We start from the raw sequence: 27,178 nt of genomic DNA on the forward strand, positions 1-27,178 counted from the left end.
ACTTTTTATCAGGTCAAAGTACATATTTTAGAGTCTTCTGTTCTTGAGGTTTTTTTTTTTTTCTTTTTTTCTTTTCCTGTTGGAGGTTTGATACCTATATTTTTCTCTGATATATTGGAAATTTGCTTCCCAATGTCAAAAATATAATGCTTAACTTTTCCCGATTTGGCCAACATCAACTTTAAGATTCTGTGGTTATCTTTTACCAAGAGATTTGTCAATTTTACTGTCCCAATCATTTCCTTTTTACTGATTAGAATTAGGCCTTTGTGTAGCTGTTCACCTAATTACTCCCTCTACCTTGTGAAAAAGAACAGGGACATTAACATTTGCTGGGTACCTACTATATGCCAAGCACTTAATTGCAGGCAGTAATGTCATTTAATCTTCAAAATAACTCTCCAAAGGAAATGTCACTGTCTTTGATTTCTTGCTTCCCAAATGGAAGGTCCTTTGTATTAATAGTATCTGTCAAATTTCATACAATACTTAAATATGTTCTTGATATGTACTTCAATATAACCAACAGGATGAAGGCAGTATTCGATAAAGTAAAAAATATGATGAATATTTTTAGTGATTTATAAGTTACTTGAGGAAATCATGCTGTTTATGCTTTTCCTTTTTAGCTATGTCTTTGTGAATTTGCTATTTGTGTGTGAATATATATGTTTCAATAATGAAATAACCATATGAAATGGATAATCATATGAAAATTCATTTGTAATTCAGTGGATTTCCAGGGATTTTAGGTTGTTTATGAAGGTGGTGGTTGTTGTTGTTTTCTTTTGGAGAGTGGGGAGATTGTCATACAGTTTTAAATTGTTTATGTGGAAGCTGGAAGTCTGACTGACCTTGAAGAAAGGAAGAGAAGGACAAAGAAAGGGAGGGAGGTACCCCTAAGTGGGAACCTACCAGGACTTTCAAAGCAAGAGCAGTAAGTTCTGAATGTGCTGGAACAACCTGGGTGATATGCATGGATATGAGCTGTGGAGGCTGAGTGTTTTAATGATAACTTAGGGAAAGGAGGCATGGCCATGGTGTAAAACTCTCAAATCCCAACGCCTAATCCAACTTTAAAAGCTGAGTCTTCTATTGGGCTCTTGTAACCATGAAAGGACCATAAGAAAGGCAATTCACAGAAAATGAGGCCATGTGGCCAAGAAACATAAGAAAAACAATAAAAGCCCTTAGTCTCAATAGCAATGGAGTGGATGCAAATGAATGTAATGAGTTACCATGTCGTTCTTACTGGATTGGAAAAAAATTAGAATGTCTAAATAACATGTATCATCCAAGATGCAGGGAAATGGGAGCTCTTGTACCCTGCAGGCAGGCATTTAAATTGGTGCAACCACTTTGGATTGCTGCTTTGTTGTATCTGGTGCAACTGAAGATGAACATGCCTTGTGACACAGCAACCTCACTTCTAGGTCAATACCCTAATTATATTCTTGCTGTGGTGCACAAGAAGGTATGTAAGCGGTTATTCCCTGAGCACTATTTAGAATAGGGGCAAACTGGAAATCCTGTAAATATCTATCAATGAAGGAATAGATAAATTGTAATATGTTCATATAAAATAGTGCATAAATGAATGGAATTTATAAATATACTAACATGAATGAATCTTGAAAACAAAGTTGGGAGATAAAAGCAAGCTGTTGAAGAACATGGTCAGCATACTCTCACTTACGTAAGTTTAAAACTCCACAGAACGTTATCTATATTGGTAACGGCATAGACATATGTGGTAAAATGTAAAAATAGTAACTAAAAGCTCTATATGCTTCAGGATATTGTTAGTATGATAAGGCAGGAAGTGGATAGCATTGGGGTGAGACAGTGGTTACGTTTGATGGTTATGTTTTGTTACTTTAGTTATGTTAGTAACTTTTTTTTTTAAAAAAAAGGATCCAGAATAATTATAATAAAATAATAGTATTTTAACACTAGGTAATTGGTGTATTAGATTTCATCCACTATTTTCTAAGTTTGTTATGAAAGCTTAAAATTTATAGATATGTAGTAAAATTAATGTAAATTGGTACAAATAAAAATAAATGGCATGTGATATATGGCAGTAGCTATGTGTGTGTATGAAAAATAAAGGCAGGCAGGGCAAGTTTCTGGGTAGCATAAGCATGGAGCAATCCTAGGAATATGTAATTGGCCTAAATATACAAGCTTTCTTGAGATTCCACAGTTCCAGATGATTGATGATCTAACACAATTTTCTGGTTTTATTGATAAAGTAATAGAAACAAGAAGGGTTAAATGACTTTCTCCAAGTTGCACGTACATTAATGGCAGAGCTCGGTCTAGAATCCAAGTGTTCTGAGTCCTGTCCAGTGTTCTTCCTACATTGCCACAAATGAGTCCTTCATGTATAGCTCATGACTTGCATAAGGTAGGTAATTTTATGAGCTGTTCTTTACAGATTCCCTTTTATTTTATATTCTACTAGGTCTATCTATAGCAAAAGGCATTTAGAAGTGGTGTTAATATTAGCATGCCCAAAGTAACTCTGAGATGATATCATTTACTTCCATATGGGAATTTTCCAGTTAGTATCATCAAGCTTGAGATTCAAGTGGAAATTCGCTTTCAGGAATTTTTGCAATATAAAATTTATTATGTATTGACCTAGTTCTGTGTACCAAGCCAGGCTCAAAGTAGTAGTACAAGTATGTTGCTCTTACACCCAAAAATAAGTTATCTAAAAGTTCTGCTGTTGTCTGTATTAACTACCTGATCTTTTGGATTAAAAGATTGATAGACAGTATTGTTTCTTTCTAACTATAGTTAGGAAAAAGGAAGTGTTCAAATGCATTTATTATAATCCAGATCATCTTGTCTCTTCTTGACAACCTAAATAAATGGATTTGTGACTAGCAAAATGGAACATTTTTAGTGCTGTCAGATATTTTGTAGAACCACATAAATTTTGTGGAGAAGTAGTTATATTTTTAGTAAGGGAATTATTTCCTCTGGAAAAAAGCACTGAACATGGAAGCATTAAAACAGGTGACAAGGAATGGAGGTCATTTATTGTACCCACCCTCTCTGTCCTATATAATCACTAAGCATTCCTAGGGGATAGAGTACAAATCTGGGTATTGGGAATTAGATTGTTGCTATTTTGATAATTCCATCTATATCAGTTATTTACAATATGTTATTTCTGCATCTGAAAAAACTGATTTTAATACTAAATAATTCAGAGATACAGAGTGAGAAGTTATTAATGCTTATTAAATATAATATTTACAAATCTTGAGTATTAATGTTTCACAATTTAAAATGGTAAGGTGTCTGCAATGGAGAGATATTGGACATGGGGGAAAGAAACAAAACATTTAAGCAGGAACTGGCTTTAGTGAGTAATTGGGATCAGTATTGATCAGTATTGAACCTATACAATGGAAGAGTGACATAGCTTGAATGATATGATTTGGAGGATACAAAGGCCTCTTGAAGGAATAGTTGTTTCTCTTCCATAATGTCTGGGGTCTCAGCTGGTAAAACTCAAATACTGGGAGTGATTCCATACCTAGGGGCTGGGATCATGTGGAGCCATCTTCACTCACAGGTCTGGCAATTGATACTGGCTGTTGGCTGGAATCTTGGCTGGGGCTACTTGACCAGAGAACATACAGGTATCCTCTTCATATGGCCTGGGCTTTCTTAGAGGATGCTGGTATTAGGGTAGTTGGACTTTTTACCTGGTGGCTTAAAACTCCAAAATCCAATGTGTAAAAAGATCTAATGGGGGTTGCAAGCCGTTTTCTAACTTTGCCTCAGAAGTTTCATAGTATCTTCTCCATTGTAATCAATTGGTTGAAGCAATTATAAGCCCACCAAGATCCAAGAGAAGAGATATAGACCCCACTTCTTGATGGCAAGAATATCAAAGAATTTTGGATGCATGTTTAAACCAACATAAGCTACGTGGGTTGAAAGTCACCAAAATCAGAAAGGCACTGTCTGTGAAAATCACTGCCTGTGAAAGGAACTTATCTCTAACTAAACCATGTCTGCTGCTGGCAATCCAAGTGTCGTTCTAGAGATTTATCTGAAGTTCTGGCTCTTGTTTCAGGAAGCCCTTCTGAAACATTGATACCATTACATTAGCAGGGACAATAAGGACCCCCACCTCAGGCTCATTACAGGCTTTCTGTTACTTCCTAAAAGAGAGCAGCAAAAAATAGGGGCTTCCTGCGAGCTTACTTGCTTGTCATCACATCAATCTACTAAAATATTCAATGTCAAACTACTCAATTATCAATGTATGAAAAAATTTTTCAGGTGTAAACACTACTTTTAGTACAATTTTAGGGAATCTCCTTCCTTTACGTAAGTCTTCTTATATAATGTGGTCTTCTAGGAGTACTATTTGTGCTTATATGTATACCAGTGCCTTCATGCTTGGCAGTAGGAGAAGAGAAGGGAAGTTGGGACGGAAAAGAGTAGTGATAAGAGAAGACATAAAGCTGTTTTTAGTTTTAAATTAAATCCACAAAGACTAAATTTAATGAAGGTGGTGGAGTGTTTGGAAACATCCCAGACGTAATGGTTTTTCAGAGGATGGTTTTCATATTCTTTATATTCAAGTTTACTTTTTCCTAATAATAAAAAATATAAAGGAGTCAAATATTTTTAGATGCCTACGGATTTTGAGAATCTTATCTCACTCCAGGTTTATTTCTGAACTCTTATTATTTTCACGTATATGAGGCAAATACAATTAAAATTTAAACGTAAAATATAGTGTTGCTGCTTTTGCTGTAGCACATAAAGTAAGCATAAATAAGTCTCAGTTACACAAACATACAAATAATCATCCATCCAGGAAAGTAATTTAAAACAAACTATAGTCAAACAACTGATACTTTTAACTTTTGATATAAAATATGAATTAGATTATAAAAAATCAAGAAAATATTATTACAAATGAGGTATATAAGTGTGTATCTGGAATGAAAATTTGTAGAACTAAAAAGCCACAAAATTATTTTAGTCTTGGAAATAATAATCTTAAAATTCTTTTAGTAAATTACAAAGCTTTTGTTGTCAAAAAGTACTATAGTCTGATTAGGAATTACATTTTCTATGATCTGTGACATAGACCTCTCCACATCTGCTAACTTCCTGAAATGCAAATGAGCAATATTTATGAAAATAGCTTATTTTATTAATATTTGATGTTATAAAATTCATTATTTCTCAATTTCTTGAATTTGAACAAAAATATATAAAACAACACATCAGCATGGGATCATGGAATTTTCTGCTGCTAAAATATTTATTTAAGTAGTCATGTTCGCTGGGGATATGCCTTACTTTTAATCAGTGATAATCTGTGGATAGAGAAGTCAGAATTAGCTGAGGATTCATTTGAAACTGTAGCCTCCAAAGCTTTGAAACTGCACCATCGCAGAGCTTGTCTGCAAGATTGAAAATCCTGCTGTTCTAAGCTTTTGATACCTGGTAACAGTATGTCACATTTCTGAGATGTTTTAGAAAAGGAAAAATGTTTTGCGAGCCATTGCTTTTAACAAACCCTCATATATTAAAATCTACATTTACATTACAGACAGATAGGGGTAATAGCTTTGTTAAGATATTCCAAACATTTTGCGTGTTATTACAAGGCTTCAATGGACATGTGTACCTGAACAATTTTTCAGCCTCTCTCTTCAGCCAGAATTTGCTCCTGAGAGGCAAACTCATATCTCCAGACATCTCTACCTGAACATCCCAAATATGCTCATAATCAACATGCCCCAAACTGCATTCATCAGCTTTTTGTCCTTTTCAATATTCCCAAACCAAGGTTTGGCACTACTACTTGCATAGTCTTTCATCTAGACACCTGGGAGTCATTTTTAACTTTTAACTTTCATTTTTAACTTTCATTCTTCCCTTCCATATCCAGTCAGTCACCAAGTCTTGCAGATTCCAACCCACCATTCATTACTTCCCTTACCAATACTTACCTTATTTCAGATCCCCATCATGGCTCCCCTGGACAATTCCAGGGGTCTTCTAAGGTTCCTTACTGATAGTCATTACCCTCTAGTCAGCCTTCAAAATGCAATCAGAAAGATCCTTCTGGCATACAAACTTTTTCCGTCTGAATGAAATCCATGCTTCTAAACAAGCCATGCAAGACTTCTTGTTTTCTTTCTAGCCTGAAGTCTTGTCATTCTTTACCTCCTGTGATTTAGCAATCATGATGGAGTTGACTCTCACTAAATGCACCAAATTAGCTTTTAGCTTCTTTCCTTTTATGTTTGCTTGTTTGTTGACCTGCATAGAAAATTCGTTCAAGGCATAGCTTCAGTTTTCCTTGATCTGTGAACCTTTCCCTGGCTCTTCCACATAAACTGAGACTCTCCTCCTATTTATCCCATTATTTACTCACTGTATTATACTTCATTTTTCCTAGGTTCCTTGAGAGTATGGATTGTGTTTGTTCTTTGTTCAATTGGTAGCACATTTATAAAATGCCTGGTACATAGTAGTGCTCAATAAATATCTGGCTAATGAATTAATATATCCCCTCAATTAGAACACTAGACACAAACAATTAAAATATACTTTACAGTGCAATAATTCAAACTCTGGAGTTACAAATATATTGAATCTCCTACTGGCTTCACTCATAATCAATAAAAATATTTTTAAAACTTAATTTTGTCTGATTTAAATATATTGATCTTCTGGGGGAAAATGCAGTTTGGAATTGTAGCGGATTATCACATAGTTGCAGGAAATCATAAACATCAGCACATTTATTATCTTTACTGTCTATTGTGTGTCTTTTCCCCCTACAATCAGCAGAATGCTTTGTATATCATATTTGTTCTCTCTTGCAAGGCACTGTGTGTGGGTGTTCTGATGTGTAATTTGCCCATGCAAGAAGAAAAATGACTGCTAGAGGAAAATGTAGGCGGTATCTGTTCTTACCTTTGGAAAAAAAAAAATTTGTTATATAACTGGTCCCAAACTCTGAAAAAATTTTCTATCTTAAGGCTTTTTTTTTTTCCCTTCACATGATTGTGACTGCAATTGATATAAGACTTCTAGAATCCTCTTCATTCATTCAGTGTTTATTGAACATTTAGTACTTGCCAGATATTGTCCTGGATGATGGCATTAGCAAAATGAATAAGACAGAATCCCTGTCCACACCATGATTGTAGCCTAGGAAGAAAGGCCAGTGAGGAGACAATACAATAATAGATATTATAGTATTATAGTAGGTAGCCTGAACAAAGCTAAACTATTACCTGGCCCATCTCAATAGTATGTTGTCTCACAGGGTGTGGCATGCAGGAGGAATTCAATCCAAAAGTGAAAATCAATTTTTCTGTATTTTCTTCAAAAATACCAACAATGATTAGTGCATGGTGCACTGCAAAATATCCTAAAAATCTGCTGTGCACACCCACCTCCCATAGTCAATCATCATAAGGGCCCTGCCTGGGATCTTGCACCTAGTTATTAGTTTATTTGCCCCCTCCCCCTTTCTCATTAATTGTCTCTCCCTCTCCAAAACTTTCTAAGAAAATTCAGACCACTCTTGATCTTTTGTATTTCTCCTTTTCCTCCTTCTTTTCCAAATCTTTTCCCCCCGCAACCATAGAATTTGCCTGTCTTCATGTAAGTAATATAGTTTTGTGGGGGTTTTGTTGGCTCTACCATTTCATACCTACCTATGTCAAAATCCTGACTAGTAAAATGACCAATATAATGAATTACTCAAAGTCAAGCAAGGATAGGGAAGTGAAGGAAACTTTGAATATTTATGCATTATTATTTTCCCCATCCTACTAAGAAATTCTGACAGCCCATCATATCTTCCTTCCAAAACTGGGATTCAATGAGTAAATATAACACTTTCCAGTTGACACAAAGTAAAGAGGAACCATAAGTATTAAGCTCTCAGCTGGGTGCAGTGGCTGATGCCTGTAATCCCAGCACTTTGAAAGGCTGAGGTGGGTGGATCAGCTGAGGTCAGGAGTTCGAGACCATCCTGGCCAACATGGCGAAACCCCATCTCTACTAAAAATACAAAAATTAGCCAGTGTGGTGGTGCCCACCTGTAATCCCAGCTACTCGAGAGGCTGAGACAGGAGAATTGCTTGAACTCAGGAGGCAGAGGTTGCAGTGAGCCAAGATTGTGACACTGCACTCCAGCCTGGGCAACAGAGCAAAACTCCATCTCAAAGAAAAAAAAATTTTTTTAAACTCTCTAGACCTAAATATGCTTATGAAAAACACATTTTGCTGCTAAAAAAGGACTGGAACAATAACAAAAATAGAGAATTCTAGATAACTTGTTAGGACAATTTGTCTTGGGAAATTCTGAAATGAAAACCTTTAGTCCTTGACTAATGAGGTTTCCATCTTTGGAAAACATACCAAATTCAAAATAGGCTGGAGTCAAGTTGTGATGTGCATTTGGGTCAGTATGAGAGTCTTGTGCTGATAATTTGCTCCTCTCCTAAACATGGAAACATTTTATTAAGTCTATCCAAAGGATTTTTGCAATTTTCTAGTCCAATCTCTTCCACAAAGTATTTGATAAACAGCCATTGGCCCTCTTCAGGGTCAATCTGGAGGAGTGGGGAAAGGTGGGAAGTATAGGGGAGGGTTTCCCATGAAGAAAGCATCTGACCTATGTCTTAGACACAAAGTAGGGTGCCAGTAGATGGAGAAAGGAAGGAAGGACATCCCTGGTTAGTGGAATAGCATGATATATTGAGAGAGATGATTGAAACATATACTGTGTTTGCTGAAAATCCAGTAATTTTATATTGTGGGGACAAAACATTTAGGAAAAGATATAATGGGGGATAAAGACTGGACATATATTTTGGGAAAATGGTGAATTTTCTAGAGGCCACCACAAGGAGTTTGAAGTTTATTCTGAAAGCAATGAAGAGTTCAATCCACCTAATAATGGGAAGCCTCCCACTATTCTTGAAGTTTAAATAAAATTTTCTTTCCTCTGGAGACAGATGAATGAATGACTAAAGGAATCACTGCCACAAGTTTATTTTTTTAACGCAAAAATAATTTTATTATTTATTGTTTCCATTTTGCACACTGCTTGGGAAAAGGATCCAGGATGAAATGGCCTCTGGAGTCCAGAGGCCCCTTGTGCTGGAGGATGAGTCTTTCAAAGAGGTATTCATCCAATCTGCCTGTGAAGGAGGCTGGCCAAGTGGTCATCCAAAAGTGGCCTACACCCTCCAGGGTGACATCTTTCCAGTGGAATTAGAAGCCCAGAGAAAGGTGTAAGAGACCCGCAGATGCTGGGGACCTGGTGGTTAACAGTAATGACCTACACCCTGAGTCACAGTAATGTGTTGGATGTGGTACTCATGGTTGGTTGGTAACAAGGAACTGATACATATAAACACACACCCCATAGCCTCATGAAAACAACAGCAACAAAAATTAAAAGGCATTAACTAATCCTGAAAGCTAGGGCTTAGATGCGAAGATGGTCCTGGAGATTGCTACTGGAGAGGAGATTGAAGGGTGGTTAGAGCTGGAGGGGCAGAGTTCCCAGAGTCTGTGACATGCAAACACTGTTGAAACAAACAGTGGATCCATGGGACCAGTGCAAACCCTGTGCCTTTGCACACTTGTTTACATGCACATAACCAAGGATGCCTTCAAGATCACAACCCAATCATTAATCAAGAAAAAGGGATACATAAAGTAAGAGCATGATGGTGCTCATCCTATTGGAGACTTCTCCCTTGGTTGCCACAGTCATTGACTAAGAACTTCATGGGAATAAATGTTCCAATAGCGGAGACTTCCATCACTAGCAGAACCCTCAGCTCATATTTATTTCACTGCATATTTCACTTGATTACTTGAAAGGATATATTTATATGACTACATCTAAAGATAAACTACACTGGGGCAGACATCTCATAATAACACCAGAGATTTTTTTTCTAATTCACATATATTATTTCTGGTCTTTCCAGATATAAAATAGAATAATTATGGCCAGGATAATTGCCACAACTTTAAAGAAAAGGAAACTGAATTGAAGAGGGGTTAAATGATTTGCTTAAGGCCACATAATAAGGGGAACCCTAGGACACAAACCCAGATGTTTCCAGTTCTAACGTTTTTTCTAAAATGTTACAATAAATCCTAAATATATTTTGATTAAAATATATATAAATAAAATAAATGCATTTTGATTAAACATTATAAATGTATATTTTGACAAAATGTGGTCCATGAGAACAGTGAAAGAATGCTGTGCACAGTATGCAAATACATATTTTTCTTCCAAATCTATATTGATACATCAGTCAAATGCATGTAGGAGACAAAGCAACTTATAATGTTAAACACAGCCAGTGTGGAAAGACTACCTAAAAATGCTGGGAAAATTATTATTTTACTAGGAAACATACTTTTCACCTCTATTTGTCTTTGGAGACATAGCAAAAGAAATTTTGTGAAGCAAAAGATGCAGACACATTTTAAGGAAGCCAAAAGAGTGCTAGGGAAGAAAAATGCCCAAGGAAATATTAATAAAACAAATGTATTTAATCTCTGAGTGGTTGTTTAAATGGAACTTTTCTTCTACTTTGAAGCTTAATAACAGTTTATTGTTTTAAAAAATATGTATCTTGATTATGCATAATGGCAGGGTATATATCTTTGTTCAATTTCCCTCACTATATTCTGGTGGTTAAATCACCCCCATATTCTTTCCAGTAGTATTTCTTGGTTCAAGTCCCCTTTCCCCCACAAACAGGGACATTCATAGTGCTATGCATGTAAGAGGTACGCATGAAATATGTGCTACTTATCTGAAGACTGACTTAGCTTTATTATCCTGGCAGCAACTATATATGCCATAAAATGGACAGAGAGGAGAAGTAGCAAAGAAACTCCCAGATAATAAATAGACCTCATAATTAGGCACTGAATAGTTGAGAAATATTTGAAATTAAATATAGTTCCTACAAATATTAAGCTAATTAGTCATGTATTTTTATAACATCCACAATTGTTAACCACAGGCTGAAATAAGTGCTCTATGTTATCATCTTCTCATTTTAAGATTAATCTTTCCTTTTTCTTTCTTTTTTTTCTTCAACACAGTAAAGTCTTCATAGAAGATGGGGGTAATAATAGAACTTACTTTTTGGTATAATTTTGAAAATTAAGTGAGATGATCCATCTAAAGTTCATACCATGTTGATAGCAATGTCAGCGTATTTTGTGGTAGATTGTTCATATTGGATCCTTATCTTTACCAGGCATTGGCCTAAGTGCCTTACCTAAATTATCTCTTTTTATCTTGACATACTTATTTTGGATAGGGTTCATGGTCACAGAGCTAGTTAATGGTAATGACAATATTTGATCCTACTTAGTCTCATTTTAATTTCTTAATTCTTAGTCACCACACCATAGTGCTTCTTAGTTTGGACATCTGTGACTTGTTCTACTTTCTCTTTGTAAGCAGCAAGTTCAGCTCTGCTGTGTTTTATAACATGATTTTCAGATGTAGCAAAAACTTAGATCCTTTGAATAACTTGAGTGAAGTCCTTCAGCAATAAATCATCAATGCAAATATTTCAGGTTAATGTTGAAATTTGATATGGTTTGGCTCTGCATCCCCACCCAAATCTCATCTTAAACTGTAATCCCCATGTGTCAAGGGAGGGACCTGGTGGGAGGTGATTTGATCATGGGGGTGATTTCCCCCATGCTGTTCTTGTAATAGTGAGTGAGTTCTCATGAGAGCTGATGGTTTAAAAGTGTTTGGCAGTACCCCTACTCCCTTTTGTCACCTTGTGAAGAAGGTGCTTGCTTCCCCTTTGTGTTCTGCCATGACTGTGAGTTTCCAGAGGTCTCCCCAGCCATGTGGAACTGTGAGTCAGTTAAACCTCTTTCCTTTATAAATTTCCAAGTCTCAAGTAGATCTTTATAGCAGTGTGAAAATGGACTAGTACAGAAAATTCGTGCTGGGAGTTTGAGGCACTGCCATGAAAATATCTGAAAATGTAAAAGTGACTTTGGAACTGGGTAATGGGTAGAGATTGGAACAGTTTGAAGGACTCAGACGAACATAGAAAAATGTGGGAAGGTTTGGAACTTCCTAGAGACTGGTTGAATGGTTTTGACCAAAGTGCTGATAGTGATATGAACAATAAAGTCTAGACTGAGCTGGTCTCAGATGGAAATGAGGAACTTACTGGGAACTGGAGCAAATGTCACTCTTGCTATGCTTAAGCAAAGAGACTGGCAGCATTTTGCTGCTGCTCTAGAGATCTGTGGAACTTTGAACATGAGAGAGATGATTTAGGGTATCTGGCAGAAGAAATTTCTAAGCATTGCATTCAAGATGTGACCTGGTTGTTTCTAAGAGCATATGGTCACATGCACTGACAAAGAGATGATCTGAAATTGGAATTTATATCTAGAAGGGAAGTAGAGCATAAAAGTTTGGAAAATTTGCAGCAGACCATGTGGTATAACATAAAAACCCATTTTCTGGGGAGAAATTCAATCTGGCTGCAGACATTTGCATAAGTAATGAGGAGTTGAATGGAAACCACTAAGACAATGGGGAAAATGTCTCCAGGGCATTTCAGAGACCTTCACACAGCCCCTCTCATAACAGGCTTGGAGGTCTAGGAAGGAAAAATGGTTTCCTGGGCCAGGGCCAGGCTCAGGGCCCTGCTGCTCTGTGCAGCTCTGGGACATTGTATCCTGCATCCCAGCCACTCCACCTCTTGGCCATGACTTAAAGGGGCCAAGGTATAGCTTGGGCTGTTGCTTCAGAGGGTGCAAGCCCCAAGCCTTGGTGGCTTTCGTATGGTATCATGCCTGTAGGTGTGCAGAAGACAAGAGTTGAGCTTTGGGAACCTCTGCCTCAATTTCAGAGGATGTATGGAAACACCTGGATGTCCAGGCAGATGTCTACTGCATGGGAGGCACCTACATGGAGAACTTCTACTATGGCAATGCCTAAGGGAAATGTGGGATTGGAGTCCCCACACAAAGTCCCCGCTGGGGCACTGCCTAGTGGAGCTATGAAAAGAGAACCACTGTCCTCCAGACCCTTGAAATGCAGATCCACCGACAGCCTGCTTCGGGCACCTGGAAAAGCTGCCAGCACTCAAGGCCAGCCAATGAAAGCAGCTGCAGGGGCTGTACCCTGCAGAGCCACAGGAGTGGAGCTGCCCAAGTCCTTGAGAGACCACCCCTTCCTTGCATCATCATGCCTTGAATGTGAGACATGGAGTCAAAGGAGATCATTTCAGAGCTTTAATATTTAATGACTGCCCTACTGGGTTTTGGACTTGCATGGGGCCTATATCCCCTTTTATTGGCCCATTTCTCCCATTTGTAATGGGAGACTTTACCTAATTTTTGTACCTTTATTGTATCTTGGAAGTAACTTACTTGCTTTTGATTTTATATGCTCATAGGTGGAAAGGGACTTGCCTTGTCTCAGATGAGACTTTGGACTTAGACTTTTGTGTTAATGCTGGAATGAGTTTAGACTTTGGGGGACTGTTGGAAGGCATAATTGTATTCTGAAATGTGAGAAAGATATGAGATTTGGGAGGGGCCACAGGTGGAATGATATGGTTTGCCTGTGTCCCCAACTAAATGTCATCTTAAATTATAATCCTCATGCGTTGAGGGAAAGTCCTGGTGGGCGGTGATTAGATCATAGGGGCAGTTTCCCCTATGCTGTTCTCATGATAATGAGTGAGTTCTCAAGATCTGATGGTTTAAAAGTGTTTGGCAGATCCCCACCACCTCTTCTGCTGCCTTGTAAAGAAGGTACTTTCTTCCCTTTTGCCTTCCACCATGATTGTAAGTTTCCTGAGGCCTCCCTGGCCTTTTTTCTTTATAAATTACCGAGTCTGAAGTAGTTCTTTATAGCAGTGTGAAAATGGACAAATACAAAAATCACTGAAATACCTCCAAATTTAATATGGAATTATGTTTACATTTAAGTTATCAATATCAAAAACTCTATCAGTTGTCAATAAATATAATTGGGAATGTCCTAGAAGTAAATGGTTACCCCTTTTCCTTCATTGCTGCAATAAGAAACATTGTTCTGGTGGAACATTTCACAAAATTACCAATGTTTTGAAAGAAAGAAACATAGAATCCCTTGGATTTTACTAATATATACAGTTCTCATAATATACTACTTATTTACCATGCTAGAGAAATAGCAACCATAAAAACAGCTGCAATTAAAATGTCACTAAAGCTTTTATACAAATGGTAGATTATTAAAAACAAAATGTTATACTGATAATTTAAGGAACAATATTAGGTTTCTATATTTTTCCCTTTAAAGGCTGTAGGTTTATGCTTGACTAATCCTTTTGACAATATCCCTGGCAATAATATTTTTTTGAAGTAGTTGGTATTCAGTATTTGTAATTCCATGTTTCCCAACATTCTGTTTTTCCGTGTTTATTTAAATAAAAAAAACTATAAAACAGGACAAGAAAATAGAAGAAATATAAAATCTATCACAGTTTAAGTAGTGTACCTGTGTCAAAGTAAAGGGTTATGTTTAAGGAGATAACTATCTCATTCAGAGGACTACTGTAATTTAAAGAGAGTATTTTATTCTACTGAAAGTCATGTGGATTATATAAATCTTGCATCCTGCACCTAGCACCGAATCCCAGCTGTTAACATAATATTTAGCTGATAGTCTAACCCTATTAACACCTAGGAGGATCTCAAAAAATATTTGTTGAATGGATAAATTCTGGCTACTTAACAGAAACACTGTAGATGTGTGAGAGAGACTAAGAGTGAATGTGTGTGTGTGTAAGTGTATGTGTATGTATGATTTTTAGATGGTAAAGACTAATTCATACACCATCAAATGAAAAAATAAGGTTTTTAAAAAAGGCTTCAGTGGCAAAGGCTTTGAAAGTAAAAGGTTATAAGCAATTTAGAATCCAAACTTGAGTATAAATGATAAATGTGAATAAGTTCATACAGTGTAACTGTCTTTTGATGCCCTCTATTTGGATACTTCATTTTGTAAACATCATTGCCTCAAGATATTTGTTGAAGTATGAATTTTCCGGATAAAATTTAATGTAAATTTTTTTTTAAAGTAACAATGCACAATTACATTGTTTAAACAAGTTTGAATTAGGAAATATGTTATACAAGAATACATGTTTTCTCTCAAGACTTCACATATCTGACAATTTTGCAATTTCTGTAGAAAACATCATCTTGCATGAGGAGAGAGGGCATTTTAAACTGCATAGGCAATTCCATCTAGTTATAAATAGATTGTGTTTTAGAAGTTCATTTGAAAGTTAATTTTTTGGAAGTTATAACCTATTTTCCTGTGGAAGCAATGTGAGAAATAGGACTTGGATTCCCAGGATGCCAGATGGTGTCATGGCTTGTCCAAGCAATTTAATGTAAAAGCTAGTGCTCTGGAGGAAGAAAGATCAGGACTCAAATTCCAGCTCTCTAAATGTTAGTGTCCTTCACTATAAAACTGCTAATTATAGCACACACTTTATTGCATCTACGTGGATTAAATGAGGTAATGTATTATTAAGTAAACTGCAATATTACTCAATTTTTTCAAGGAAGCCATTGTTATCTATGATTGTCACAAATTCTGTTAAAATCCACCTTCCCATTCTACTTTTAATATCTTTATTGTATCCTTTCCGTTTGGGGACCCAGACATCAATAGTGTTTAAAAATTATCCACAAAATTCTCTGCTGTGCCAGGGAAGACTTCATGCCTTTCCTCATGTTCTTTTCTCAGCTGGAAATGAATCCATCTACTTTTTTGCATTCAGGTCCCAGCTCAAATTGCTACTTCCTTGAAAGACATTTTTCCTGTATAGAGTCAGAACCATTAAGAAAAACTCAAATTTTGGAGAAGTACTAAATGCTAAGCAGAACTAGCTTTACAACTTAAAAAGGATTTTAGATTTGTTGCCTTTGCCTGCTTTTAGGGGTGGGTGAGGCAGGTAGTCAGTGTAACAGAGGATCCTGGATTAGTAAAGTATCTAAACACAGAAGAACGAAGTTACATGGAAATCCAGCTGAAGCTATGTGATGCGTAGAAATAAGCCATATATGGACAGACACATACTCCAGTTCATTGTTATAATCCTGCCATCGAGTACAGGGCTAGCTGTTCATTAACTGAATTGGTTACTTGTTTAAACAGGAGAGACGGAAGGATGAAGGGAGAATATGGAAAACTAAGTTGTATGGAAATCCAGAAGTCTGTATTAAACTATACTCACTGAAATAAAATGTCACCAAAGGTAATGATTCTACATAAAGTAAAACTACCTGCTTGGTGCCTCTGTTTTATTTTCTGACCTGTGTTCATCTTTTACCTGTTTGTTTTTGACCTAAACAGAAACACGTGTGTAAGACAGGCTAAAGAAATAAAACTACATAGAATTTACGCAGTCTCAGAATAAAGCATGTACATATAAATAATATTTTAATAATTATGTTATATACTACATTAATAAAGTATTATAAATTAATACATTATATTAATATATTGATAACTAATAATATAAGAATATATGAAATAATGATGTAAAAATGGGGAACTATCAATAAATATTGAAAAGCTGGCTGAACTGCATTAGAGACAATTTAAACTAAAACAAGTTATTAAAGAAAGATACTGTGGAAAGTGAGCTGTACTGGCAAGATTGTTGAATTTTTCAGATTTCTTATTTCTGTTACCCTATATTTGCATGAGTATATACTACATATACCTGTTCCATGCATATTTTCTTGACTTTTCAGTTATTGTCATTTTCATTAACAGTTTTGCTGTTTTTGTTAAAATAATACATACTATTAACAATTAAAAGCATAGCAAAAATTACTCCTAATATCACTCCTCAAAGCTAACCACTCAATAGTTGGAAAATTTTCTTCTCATTCTCTCTCTCTCTCTCTCACATCGTATCCTCACATACTGCTTTTTAATTTCTTTCTTTTCACTCAAAATATGTTTCAATACTTATAAATCATTATAGACATCCTTACTGTCATGGCAACAAAGTATTCCGCTGGGTATATGTAAGATAATTTACAGGACAAGCTGCCCATTTCTAAATTGGAAGGTTGCTTCCAATTTTTCTTCAGTATACATTTATTAATCTTTTAAAAACAAATGCTTTCGTTATGCCAACGGTAAACCCAGCTTAACAGTAATGGAAGATTGAGTAGTCACCCTTTTTCTAAACCAAAAAGATTAAGCTTCTGAAGGGTATTTATGTTCAGTGGTACTAATGATTAAAAACAAATTAATGAACTAAATTCAAGCCTAGAAACCTCTAAGCTTTCTGATTAGGGTAGAAAAAACACAGCGGTTTATAGTTTAATCAAGAAAATAATGAGGAAATGGAGGGATTATCACTTAGACCTAGAACTATTAATTTATCTAACTTGTGAAAATGTGTGTGTGCATGTGTGTGTGTGTGTGTGTGTATTCAGCTTTCTGGAAAGATGAAACAATAAAACATCATATGAAAAGCTGAAACAATGAACATAGAGCAAAGTATTGCCTGTATCTTACTTTGAAAATCTGAAATCCTATTATGGAGAAAAATATTAGAGAGCATCTGGCTTGCTTGGTTATTTCTCAGTGTATTAATAACAGTACTAAAATAAAACCTTAGAAACTCCATGATAGAAATTAGGTCACAACAAACTTGTTTAAATGAGACATTAATGCAGATACTTCAGGGAGGACTAACTAATGCTTGTGTTTTAAGACATTTTAAAGATAAGGGTTTGGCCGGGCACAGTGGCTCACGCCTGTAATCCCAGCACTCGGGGAGGCCAAGGCGGGCGGATCACGAGGTCAGGAAATCAAGACTATCCTGGCTAACACGGTGAAACTCCATCTCTACCAAAAAAAAAAAAAAAAAAGCTAGGCATGGCGTCTACTCGGGGAGGCTGAGGCAAGGAGAATGGCGTGAACTCAGGAGGTGGAGCTTGCTGTGAGCTGAGATGGCACCACTGCACTCCAGCCTGGGCAACAGAGCGAGACTCCATCTCAAAAAAAAAAAGGGCTTGCTTTCATAAAACTATATTTTCTCGGCTGGGTGAGGTGGCTCACACCTGCAATCCCAGTACTTTGGGAGGCTGAGGTGGGCAGATCACCTGAGGTCAGGAGTTTGAGATCAGCCTGGCCAACATGGCAAAACCCTGTCTCTACTAAAAAATGCAAAAATTAGCCAGGCATGGTGGTGCGCACCTGTAACCCCAGCTACTCAGGAGGGTGAGGTAGGAGAATTGCTTGAACTCAGGAGGTAGAGGTTGCAGCGGGCCGAAATCATGCCACTAGAGTTTGCAGTGAGCCGAGATCATGCCACTGTACTCCAGGCTGAGCGACAGAGCAAGACCCTGTCTCAAAACAAAACAAACAAACAAAAGCAAAACCAACAACAACAACAAAACACTATTTTTCTCAAGTATATGCTCCACTGAATTGTTGTTCAGAAATATTTTTTAGTCCAAGAAGATTGTCTGTGTAGCAGTGTAGTTGGATATGAACACTGTCAGTATAGCAGTGTAGTTGGGTATGAATATTTGCAGGTAACTCTAGAATGCCAGATGTCAAATCTAATTGACATGACTCAGTTTGATTCATTCTCAAAATATTCTGATTCACTTAAATAAGAAAGAGGAAAACAAAAGGGTGAACAAAAATTGAAAATCAAATCTTGACAAGAACTACAATAACAAGTACAGTCAGAGCAATTTTTCCTGGTCTTAAAATGAGAGGCAATGGTAAGCCACATTTATTTTTTGCTCTAATTTGCAATTCCTCATTTAAGAAATAATTTCACATTTCATTTCAAATCATCATTACAAATATTCATATCTCTTTTGTGGCAATTTTGAATAGAGTAGGGTGGTGGGAGGTGAGACAATAGCCTTAACTGAATATTAAAAACTACAATGTTTTTATCATAAGGCTTTTCAATTTCAAAATACTAGGTAAACATGTTTACCCTTATAACTTTCGTAGCTCAATGTATGTAGTTATAGAATACGAAAATTCCAGCCACGTGCGGTGGCTCATGACTGTAATCCCAGCACTTTGGGAGGCCGAGGTGGGTGGATCACTTTGGGTCAGGAGTTTGAGACCAGCCTGGCCAAAATGGTGAAACCTCGTCCCTACTAAAAACACAAAAATTAACTGGACATGGTGGCACTCATCTGTAATCCCAGCTACTCGGGAGTGCAGGAGAATTGCTTGAACTTGGAAGGTGGAGGTTTCAGTGAACCGAGATCATGCCACTGCACTCCAGCCTGGGCAACAGAATGAGACTCCATCTCAAAAAAAAAAAAAAAAAAAGAAAAAGAAAAAAGAAAAAAAAAGAAAACTCTTTTGAGAAGAGAGGGTCAGATACACACTAGCAGACTTAATTAAAACTCGTATTACCTTATTTTCCATTTTCCTAGCCCTCCAAATTATATTGACAATTCTGACTTTTCTTAGAAAGGAATTTTACATTTTTGGTAAATGTTACTTTTGTATTTTTCCTTAAGGGTAACTGTTACTAAAGGCTATTTTACACACACACACACACACACACACACACACACACACACAGAGGATTCTCAGAAGATAGTAGTTTATGGCTATACTCCAACTCTTCCATTCAGCACATGGCTCTCCCAAGGGGACAGTTCTACTTTATAATTATGCTGTTATGGGCAACCGCTTTAATCAGGTGCAGTGGAAATTTTTCTTCCTTTCATGATTGCTAAGCCAGACACCCCCTCACGCATGTGGCTGCACACGTTTCTGTGAACATCAATTTGATCGTACACCTTCAGATGTAGTTCTTGCCCGTCATGTCTTTTCACGCTTGATGATCTTTGGTTTATTTCCTTTCTTCCTATGATTTCAAGTGCTATCTCTGTACGAAGCAAAGGTGCCCAATTCAAATTGCCAACCATATCTCTGTCCTGAATACTCAGATACATGTATTAATACCCAAATGTCCGTGAATATCTTAACTTCCATATCCAATGGACAGCTCACACTCAACATGTTAGAATCTTAGATATTATACACCTACAATATCTCCCCTCTCCTTTTGGTTTCACAATAACATGTCTCTTTTGCTATATCCTTATCTCAGCGAATGTCACCTTTATTTATGTAGTACCTAAAATTAATCCGAAAGCATAGCTCCATCTTCCTTGTCTCTTACAGCCAAATAATTCACCCTCCTTAACATCTTTGGGATCTTTTTATTTCCCTATATCATAGATGTACAACAGAGCCTCATAGAATTTTGCTTGCTTTACTGCCATAACCTCTAAAACACTCATTTCCTTACAGCGCAGCTCTTTTCCAATTTATTTTCATACTCTACTCATCCACAGTGGTCTTTCTAACACACAAACCTTAGATTCTAAATTTAGCTAACATTCTTCTGATTCAGTAAGTTCCTTGAGTTTACTACATTTGATTCAACTTTGTATCTCTAATTTCTAGACGAATCCAGGATACAAGGAAGATTTACTAATTCATTCTCTTATTCATTCATTCTCTTTCTATTGAACACCTTCTGTGATCCAGGAACCGTGATTCATGCTAGGTATACAGAGGTAAATAACACAGATGAAGCACCTGTTTTAAGAAAAGATCATGTGATATGACAGAAAGTAAGCAGAAGTGGCTATTTTACATAGTTTTATCAGAGAAGGGTGCTCTATAGACATAACTTTGGGGTTGGAATCTTAAGGGTGGGAAGGATTCAGTCTTGAAAAACGAAAAGGAGACAGTATATCTGGAGCACGGTGGGCTAGAGGGAGGTTGCAGAAGGTCAGAATGCCCAGATGGGAACAAGCTAGATTTCAGAGGCAGTCAATACACCTTCATTCCCTTCCTGGCTGAATGAATAAAATATCTAGGTGGGGAGGGTCTTCATTTTTTGACTTGGTCAGCTAACATAGCAGTCCTCAACCTTGTTGGCACCAGGGACCAGTTTCATGGAAGACAATTTTTCCACGGACGGGTTTGCGGGGGATGGTTTTGAGGTGTAACTGTTCCACTTCAGATTATCAGGTATGAATTAGTAAGATTATCATAAGGAGAAACCCAGATTCCTCACATGGGCAGTTTACAATAGGGTTTGTGCTTCTATGTCAATCTAATGCCTCATCTGATCTGATAGGCGGTCCTTACCTCCTGCTGTGCGGCTCAGTTCCTAACAGGCCAATGACAGGTACCAGTCAGTGGGTTGAGGACCTCTGAGCTAACAGACACAAGGAGAAGTACTTTCTGGTCATTTCAAGCTATTGCCTTTACATTTCCATGGGATACTGCAATCTGCTCTTTGTTTAAAAGTGGCCACTGGGGATTAGTGAGCTCCATTGTCCTTTGAACAGTTGGTTGGGAACCTGCAAGGCCAAAAATGAAAATGTCAGCAGTCCCGTGTGACAGTTAAAGTGGATCCATCCAGTGATTTACTTCTCCAAGTCTTTTAAAAGCCTTAAGTGTAGACTCAGAAGCATGACTTCAGTGTGAATTAGCATCAGGGAAAAAACACATTCTTCCTTTGTTTTGATTCATTCTAAGGGGCCTGATTTCACATTAGAGCAAAAATGTCCTGATTTTTTTTTAAAGCAGTACCAAGTTTAAATATGCTCTCTATTGTCTGCATAAACTTACAAAAGTGTTCCAAAATTCAAATATTTTCATTTATTAGCAACATCTTGAACTCCTTCTTATAGGCAGAGGCAGGCCTATTCCATTGGGATGAACAAGTCACTACAATGAAGACAGAATTGCAAACTGCTGTTGCATAGACAAATATATTCATTTCCATAATGAAAATAATTAGTACCATGCTGCAGAGTATACTTAACCAAATTTGGTTAGACAAGTTTTAAGGTGAGTGAGAATGAGGTTCTATTTGAGAAATGAAGCCAAACAAATCATTTTTCTTGCCTCTAACCTATGGGAAGAACTTCAACTCCCCTGAGGTTTAGACTTATCAACCTATTTTCTTTAATGCAGTATTCTACAAATTTGTCTGGTGATAACAATTACCTAGGGTAAGACTTATGTTTTACATTCTATAGTTTCTCCTGAGATCACAAGCTGTCTAGGGGAAGGATTGGGGAAATTATATATTTAATTCCTTGAATTATTTTCATAATCTGAAAAATTGGGGACCCACAAGCCTTATGCAAATATTTAGAAATTCTGTAATTAATCCCTAAAAATTCTGAGGTTCATCAGTTTGAGAAACATTGATTTAAGAACCTAAACACTTAAGATAACAATAGGCTTAATTAGAGAAATTCAAGAAACAGCATTAATATACTTACCTCTTAAGAAAAGACAATGGAAATCCCTTTTTCATGGTGAATCTCTCCTTTTCATGGTGAATTCCAATCTTTATGGTGTTTCATCATGAAGGTAAAGGACACATTCTAGCTGTATTTTTTGTTTTTTACTAATTCTTAGAGCCTATTAGTACCTAAGTCTTTTTAAAGTGAATTGTATAATAGGCCTTGGGCTTTATGCACATAAGTTATTTCATTACTGCAATGTCTTGCTATACTGCCTTCCTAAAAGGGCAGTGTTTGTTTCTTATACTATCATCCTAACTTCATTTACTCTGCCACCACTCAATATATTATCTAATTTGATATTTGTAAAATGTTATAATACATAAGCTATTTTAAATTAAATTTAAAATGCTAAAAAAGAAACTAAAGACATACTTTTAGAATGTCTTTAACATGCTAATTATTACTGAAAAAGGGTAGTTTTGCCTTTAAGCCTGTTAAAATTGGTTTAAGTCTCACCTGTACAGTAAATAGTAAAATTTAAAAAATTCTCAGAGAATTCACAAACTCCTAGGAAAATATGGTACAATCTTTGGTTTGAGAAACTAAATTTGAGCCCATAACCAAATATGATAGTGGATTTATTATTGCATAATTACTTTCAAACTTTTTATTATCTCATATCCTAATTTCCCATTCTAAAGAAACCCAAGTTGTCCTAACGAACGGGAACTAACATTTTGGAATACCTAATATATGTCAATATATACCTAATATATTTAGGTCTAGCTCCATATACATTATCACATAAGTTTGATAAAAAGATATTTCAATTAACTGATTATATTTTTTGTATTTGTCTCTGGGAGAGAGTCAAGTCACTGGAACATGTGAGTATGTGTGTAGTAGAACAACTTCTGGAGCACATGTCATAGTTAGAAGTCCAAAACCTTTGCCAGGCATAGTGGCTCATGCCTGTAATTCCAGCACTTTGGGAGGCCATAGCAGGTGGATCACTTGAGGTCAGAAGTTCGACACCAGCCTGACCAACATGGTGAAACCCCATCTCTACTAAAAATACAAAAATTAGCCAGTTGTGGTGGTGGGTACCTGTAATCCCAGCTGCTCAGGAGGCTGAGGCAGGAGGATCACTTGAACAATTGCAGTGAGACAAGATGGCGCCACTGCACTCCAGCCTGGGTGACAGAGCAAGACTCCATTTAAAAAAAAAAAAAAAAAAAAAAAAGTCCTAAACCTCAGTCTCCTTTGATTTTTACACCAAAAAGGAAGGATGATTGTTTATGTTCAAAATAAAGATTCTTTGGTTATGAAGTTCTTAAACATCAAAGAAAGCATCATATAGAATTTAATGGATTGCTCTGATCCCATGTATTGCTAAAAGATTTTCAGGGATAATTTTACTATTTCATTGCAGTCTTTAATTTTTCTACACATGGTTTTCATGTAGTTTAGATCTGTTTATCTAGCTAGTTTTCTCTCCTGCTTTCTTTGTGTCCGCTTCTCCTTTCTCACTTTACAGTGTATTTTTCTTTTCAAGAGCACTGGTGATTTCTGAATCAGATATCTATATATTTCTGAGACTCCAGGAAATCTAGGATATGGAGGAGAACTGGAACTTTGACTGAAAAAATGCAGTTTTTAGGCAGTTATAAAGAATTAAGTTATGTACTAGTTAGTTGTCTCTCCAAACAAGGTTATGATTAATAATATTTAGCTTTTAATTTTTATATATGATATAAAAAGATGAATTGTTCTAGGCCATGCAGTATGTATTTTATAGCATACTCCTGATCTTAGCTCTGTCACTAAAAAAACACAAATGAATATATGTATAAATAAATATGAGCGCTAGATCCTTGAATAAGAATGAGATAAGAATGAGATACATATTTTCTCCCCTTTTGGCAATCTCTATCACAGAAATGGGACAAGTTGTCACCACATTTAGTTCATGGAAAGTTTGTTTTATTTTGAAAGTGCTACTCTAGTTTTGTTGTATGAAATAACAACAATTTGGATTTAATTAGTCTAGTACTTCAGAATAGATGTTCAACTGTTTCAACTATTTGGAAAAGTCACTCTAATATTTGTTATCCCAGAAAATCTTTGTATCCTATTAAAAACTAAAATACAGTTTGTCGGTCCTTTTATTATTACTATTTTCTTTTAAACTGCAAGATATGGTCATGACTATCTGGAAAAGGCTCAGAAAATGAAAAATTATAGCTAATAATATTGCATTATTTCTCACACGGTTAAGAACTCACATGATACCAGGTGCCACAATTTTACAGAAAAAAAAAGGCCCCTAAAACAAATTTGAAAGAGCAGTTTCTCAAAGAGTGATTAAAAGAATAATACATTTTAAAAAAATAATCGTGTAATGATAATTTTTAAATATAAAATTGATATTTAACAAATTCAGCTAAATCACAGTTCTATGAATAATTTACTTCCTATGTGAATTCATTAAACATATAACTCATTACTCATTTAGTCCTTGCTTAGCTAAATTGACTAAATTCTCATGTAGCAAGACTAGAAATGGCTTTTTGTTATTTGGTAGTTTGGTATTTTGAAAAAAAAAAAATTTCAAAGTAACACTTTTCATGCTATCCACTGGCCACTCTGTGTTGGATTTCAACGAAAAAATGACAAGATTTCCATACTTGGCCGGGCGCGGTGGCTCAAGCCTGTATTCCCAGCACTTTGGGAGGCCGAGATGGGCGGATCACGAGGTCAGGAGATCGAGACCATCCTGGCTAACACAGTGAAACCCCATCTCTACTAAAAAAATACAAAAACCTAGCCGGGCGACGTGGCGGGCGCCTGTAGTCCCAGCTACTCCGGAGGCTGAGGCAGGAGAATGGCATAAACCCGGGAGGCGGAGGTTGCAGTGAGCTGAGATCCGGCCACTGCACTCCAGCCTGGGCGACAGAGCCAGACTCCGTCTCAAAAAAAAAAAAAAAAAAAAAAAGATTTCCATACTTGACCTCTTTTTTTTTTTTAATGTCAGCTTTTGATTATTTACTCTAGCAACAAAATATCCAAAATCATAGGTAATTTAAAATACTTGAATATTTGGTTTTTGAATCTGCAGCTTCACTTTGTGAAGTTACTTCTCAGATCTTCCCAGATCAGAAAATGCCACCTGTGGAGATCTGAATAAAAAAAGAAGAAAGTTGTACAGTTTCTCATTTTTAAAACATTTATTTTTTGTTATAGAAAATTTAGAAAATAGAAAAAGCAGAATTTAGAGAAAAAGTACTGTCACTTTTACCATTCAAATTCAGAAGCTTTTAATCTTCAGTACATGTTCTTCTAGCATATTATCTAAGTTTACCTTTAAAACCTTTTAGAGTTGGGTATAAGCAACTCTGCTTTTCTTCCCAGTACACACCATATTTTCCCCATATTGTTATACATTTCTCACAGATATAATTTTAAATATCTGCAAAATATTTCATTGGGTTGATGTCCCACAATTCATTTAATCCTTCCTCTATGCTGGACAATGAAAGAACCTGTAATATGATATTATTTTTTAGTACAACTTTGCTATTCTATCATTGACTTGTTGCATTTCTCTATGACTCTATATGTTGTTCATGAGAGTTCAAGTCCCTGGGAAAATAGAACTATCAATAAATTTTAAAACGAGATTTTTCTCAAACAAAACCAAGTGGAATTATCGAGAGATGATAATGGAAATTGCTTATTCTTATTAGAGAGATAATACTAGATATAATTTAATTATTACCTTAAAGGTTGGTATATCGATAACCAATCTCAAAATCAGTGTCTCGAAAATTATGTATAAAGCAATGTAACCTTAACTGAATGGCAAAAATTATATGTACACAGCAGATTACCTAATTTGAATTATATATGATTATATTTTATCTAAATGCTGGAGGTTGAATATTGTAATGTTGGGTATTAAACAAATCCCAGACAAAAATAATAGTGGGAACCAATTTCTGTACCTCATAGACTCTGTAATGTGTCCACAAAAGGATCAGACTGGGATGCAGTGGGGATGGACAGTAGACTGATGAATTGAATTTTCTTATGTGTCTTGGGGTGCTGAATCCAAGCGAGGTTACACTGTTATTTGTTGACATAATAGTTGGAAACAGAGAAAGTGCTATTGATCCTTTCATCAATAAATCATGTGTAGAAAAAGTAAGCTGCTGAACTGAGAGGGGAAGATTATGGTATCTCATTTCCAGCTTACCTCCTCAGGGAAAGCGGGATCATTCACTAAATATGTGCAAGGGAAGTTTCAATTCTGAGCTGACTTCCAACATTTTTTTCAGGGAAAATTTTATCTCTATTATTTTATGTCTAATGACAAACAGCCTTTACTGTAACTCTTCCTTTTAATTTATCTTTCTCTTGTTCCTTCTCTTCTTCCACCAACTTCTTCTCTTCTTCCACCTTCTATGCCTCATTTTCCTTATCTTCTTCCCTTATTGAACATGACTTTCTTTGAGAGACTCCAATGAAAGTTTCTTAAAAATAAAACCTAGACCTTAAAAGGCAAAAACACCCTCAAAACCTCCACCTGTACCATTTTCCTTGACAATGGAGATTGAATGCGTCTATATTACTCCATTCTCATGCTGCTAATAAAGACATACTTGAGACTGGGTAATTTATAAAGGAAAGAGGTTTAACTGACTCACAATTCCACATAGCTGGAGAAGTCTCATAGTCATGGTGGAAGGTGAATGAGGAGCAAAGTCACTTCTTACATGGTGGCAGGAAAGAG

This window comes from Papio anubis, chromosome 5 (genome assembly GCF_008728515.1).
Source record: "Papio anubis isolate 15944 chromosome 5, Panubis1.0, whole genome shotgun sequence".
In the NCBI taxonomy this organism is placed as follows: Eukaryota; Metazoa; Chordata; class Mammalia; order Primates; family Cercopithecidae; genus Papio; species Papio anubis.